Consider the following 5,142-nt stretch of genomic DNA (forward strand, 5'->3'; position numbering starts at 1 on the left):
CTTGAATCAATATCCTGGAATATTAAAGCAAGAATTAAGAACTCATAATTAAGAACAAGTCAAATATTTATCATATAATTCAGATAATAATAACAAGATCCGTCTTAGGTTTCATTCCCCTTAGGTATTTAGGGGTTTTAGTTCATATTTATGAAAGAAAACATCTCAAAAGAATAATGATAACAAAACATAAAGAAAACCCAAGAACTCTTGAAGGGAATTGAAGGGAGATCTTCAGTCTTGAAGGTGAATCCGACTTTTGAGATGATCAATCAGCTTTTTTCGAGTAATTCCTTGCCTCCTACCCCCTATCTGTCTTTCAGGTACCTCTTGGGGTGTTTATATAGGCTTTAGAATGCTTCAAAACCGTCAAGAGTGGCCTTTTCCAAATAAGACTAGACTTGGGCTCGACAGGGACACACCCGTACAACACACCTGTGTGCGATTGCTTCAAACTGTGTTTGAGTCCGTTGAATGGACACGGGCGTGTGAACTACTCGTGTGGGGAAGTCCAGGCCGTGTTGATTTCCCATGTTGACCCATTTTCTCCTTTTTTGGCTCGTTTCTCACTCTTTTTACTCTCCTATGCTCTCCTAAGTATAAAACATGAAATTAAAGGATTAAGACGATTAAATTCAACAATTCTAAGGATAATTCATCCAAATTTTTGCTAAGCATGGGATAAAAATATGTATAAATTACGGTTTATCAATCAAACTTTTGATGCTTTGATTCTATAATTCATATAACTTCCAAATTTACGTTCAATCAATATCAAAAGAAATCATGAAAATCTAATATTAACCCATAACCAAGTATGTTTCATTTCACATACCAATCATATATGTATATTTTAACGTTTATGACATTCAAATACATTATATATAAAATGTAACACCCCGAACCCGAGACCGTCACCGGAGTCGAACACGAGGTGTTAACAGACTTTTAAAAAAATTTCCCAGACACTGCCAATCTGGGTACTAGTCGCTTTAAAAATCATATCTTGAGTTCAGAAACTCGGAATCCAGTTCCGTAAATTTTCTCTGAAACTAGACTCATATGTCCATCTACATATTTTTTTCTAGAATTTTTGGTTGGGCCAATTAGTACAGTTTATTAGTCAAAGTCTCCCATGTTACAGGGATCGACTACACTGACCTTTGCGCATTACGACTTGGATATCTCCCTGTACAGGGATTAAATACTGATGACGTTTGTTTCTATAGAAACTAGACTCCAAGAGGAATCTATACATATATGGATTGACTCCTAATTGTCTCTGGTTAATTTATAATGAATTTCCAAAGTCGGAACAGGAAATCCAGAAACCGTTCTGGCCCTGTCTCACGAGAACCTGAATATCTCTTAACATACTGTCCGTATGATTGTTTCGTTACTTTCCTATGAAAATATATTCATCAAGGTTCGTTTACATAGTTTATTCACTATTTAATTCCATTCCTACTATTTTTAGTGATTTTCCAAATCTACATCACTGCTGCTGTCAGCATCTGCCTTTAAGGTAGACTTTACCTATTTCATAGTTTCCATGATTCAACTAGCCCTTTTTGCATAAATAGCACAATTTATGATAGTGATTAACCATTCCCATGGCCAATCCTTGTCAAGCATATCCACACCAAAAGATTATAACATTATACTCAAACATATATAAGCCATTTTCGCATGGCTATCCAAAATTATACAAGTCCAAAGGGTCCATGACCCACAACAAACGGGTAGTCCTATACATGCCATTTCGAAGTTCAACCAAAATTGTACCAAAAAGGGGGGGGGGCTTTGATAGTGTGGGCGACTTTGACTTCAAAATCCAGAGTCCGATAGCTGGAGAACCAAAATCTATAAAACAGAGGATCAAAGAAACAGAGTAAGCAATTTATACTTAGTAAGTTTTGAGCAAGGAATTCCAGCACAACAAAAGTATAGCATTCATGTAGCTAAACGGATAATTTCATATGCACAATTTTTCAATATCATACTTGCTTCACATTACCAACCCTTATGTACATACACAAAAGATCAACTTAGCCAAAGGCCGGTAGCTCGTTTATCAACTGAGCGAATACTTATTTGTAAGGGCTCAACTAAATTCAAGCACATACGAAACATACCCCAATGTTGGGATGTTTCTAGAGTATTTACTGAAATTTTTACAGCAAGATCATTCATTCCCAAATCACGTACCTTCAGAATTTAACCGGATATAGTTACTCGTTCAAACGCCTTCGGGACATAGCCCGGTTATAGTAACTCGCACAATTGCCTTCGGGACTTAACCCGGATTTAGTAACTCGCACAAATGCCTTCGGGCTTAGCCCGGAATTAGTATCTCGCACAAATGCCTTCGGATCTTAGTCTGGATATGGTCACTTAGCACAAAGCCTTCGGGACTTAGCCCGGACATCATTCAAATAACCTTGCACATTTAACAATAAATCATGGCACATTCGTATTTCATTTTCGTTAGCAAAACTCGAACACAAGACACTTATCATTCTTGCAATTTCGGCTCAATAGCCACACACAAAGAGCATGATTTTGATTTGCATAAAACATGATCTAATCAAATCATAATTTAAGCTCTTTTACTCAAGAACTTACCTCGGGTGTTGTCGAACGATTCCGATAGCTATTCGACCACTTTTTCCTTCCCTTTATCGGATTTAGTTCCCCTTTGCTCTTGAGCTTAATTAAACAAATAAATTGATTTAATCATTTGAGCATCGAAAAGAGGAACACAAGGCACTTAGCCCATATTTATACATTAGACATTAAAGTCACATATGTACGGAATCATGAATCAAACTCAACATTTTAGCTAATTTTTCCCCTTGGCCGAATTTTCTAAGCCAAGACAAAAGCATCAATATGCTTGCCTCTAACCGAATACATGCAACACCAATCTCCTTCCTATGGCCGAATATGCATGTCTATGTTGGGGCCGATTTCAACACTTAATACATTCTACAAGTATGGTCACTTGTATTGACTAAACACCCTTTTGTTTCAAGTTCAAAACTTGGCTAATACACACATATATACACTAGTAAAGCATCCTCTCCCTTTCCATCAATTTAACACATGCATTACTCATTAATATACAAAAATTATATTCGGCCTTAGCACACAACTTGCTAGCCGATTCTTCTCCATCTAGCAACCAATGCACATATGTGCTCACTCAAAAATGCTAAAAAGAAGATTCAAGAATCATCAATCCACCATCACATGCATCATTAACAAGCTTCATATTTAGCATGCAATGGCATTAACACAAAATCTACCTAGGCCGAATATCATCCCCATGACATAGCAAAGATTTGAACCATGGGCTAATTAGAACTCAAGCTAGCAACTAAAAACATGCATGAATCTCATGGCACAACCTCAAACATACCTTGATCTAGATACAAGTATGGCCAAACCTCCTCCTAATCCTCTTCCAAACCAAACATGAAGCAAGAACTCCTTCCTCCTTCCTTTGAATTTTCGGCCAAATGAAGATGAAAAAGGATGAACAAAATTTTCTCTTTTCTTTTCTTTAACTCACTGCAATGGGGGGGGAAACAACCACACATTTTTTTTTCATCATATTCCCTTTCATTATTTTATGCCCATGCTCCTTATTTTATTTTTTTCCACCCATGATGCACCAACACAACATGTCTATGACATGTCTTGCCCATCACACTTGGTCTACCATGCTTGTCATGGCCGGCCACTACTAATTAGGGGGGGAATTTGACATGCAAGTCCCCGCTTTTTATTTCATGCACTAATAGGTCCTTATGCTTCGACCTATCACATTTCAAAAATGTCGCACATAAGTCCTATTGACTAAATTCACATGCAATCGACTAAATCGAAGCTTGAAATTTTCACACATTCATAGTTACATATTCTAGACAATAAATATCACATTCAAACATTTCGGTGACTCGGTTTAGCGGTCCCGAAACCACTTCCCGACTAGGGTCAATTTTGGGCTGTCACAACTCTCCCCCACTTAAGAAATTTTTGTCCCCGAAAATCTTACCGGTAAATAGGTTTGGGTATCGTTCTTTCATCGAGCTCTCGGTTTCCCAAGTAGCTTCCTCGATCCCGTGTTTGAGCCATAACACCTTAACTAACGGAACCCTTTTGTTTCACAACTCTTTCACTTCACGAGCTAGGATACGAATCGGTTCTTCTTCATAACTCAAGTCAGATTGAATTTCAACTTCTGAGGGATTAATCACATGTGACGGATCGGATCTATAACGTCGAAGCATCGAAACATGAAAGACATCGTGAATCTTTTCAAGGTCAAGGGGCAAAATCAATCTATACGCAACAGGACCAACTCGTTCGGAGATTTCGTATGGCCCAATGAATCTCGGGCTCAACTTGCCCTTACGGCCAAATCTGAGTACCTTCTCCAAGGCGAAACTTTAAGAAACACTTTATCTCCCACCTGATATTCAATGTCCTTTCGTTTCAAATCCGCATACGATTTTTGACGATCTGTGGCTGCTTTCAGACTTTCACGGATTACCTTTACTTTCTGTTCGGCATCTTTAATCAAATCAACTCCGAAAATTTTACTTTCACCGAGCTCGGTCCAAAACAATGGTGTACGGCATTTACGACCGTACAAAGCCTCGTAAGGTGCCATCTTAATACTTGATTGAAAACAATTGTTGTAAGCGAATTCAATCAAAGGTAAATACCGTTCCCATGAACTACTGAACTCGAGGATGCAACATCTCAACATATCCTCAAGTATCTGAATTATCCGCTCAGATTGACCATCGGTTTGGGGATGAAAAGCAGTGCTAAAATGCAGCTTGGTACCCAAAGCTTCTTGCAATTTCCTCCAAAATCGCGAGGTGAATCTCGGATCTCTATCCGACACGATAGAAATAGTTACCCCGTGTAATCTCACAATCTGAGAAACATACAATTCGGCTAGTTTATCCAATGAAAAATTCGTACGCACGGGGATAAAGTGAGCCGACTTAGTCAGTCTATCAACAACAACCCAAATCGCATCCTTCTTACTTGCTGACAATGGCAGTCCGGACACAAAGTCCATTGTGACTCGATCCCATTTCCACTCGGGTATCATGATCGGCTAAA

This window comes from Gossypium hirsutum, chromosome A02 (assembly GCF_007990345.1).
Source record: "Gossypium hirsutum isolate 1008001.06 chromosome A02, Gossypium_hirsutum_v2.1, whole genome shotgun sequence".
In the NCBI taxonomy this organism is placed as follows: Eukaryota; Viridiplantae; Streptophyta; class Magnoliopsida; order Malvales; family Malvaceae; genus Gossypium; species Gossypium hirsutum.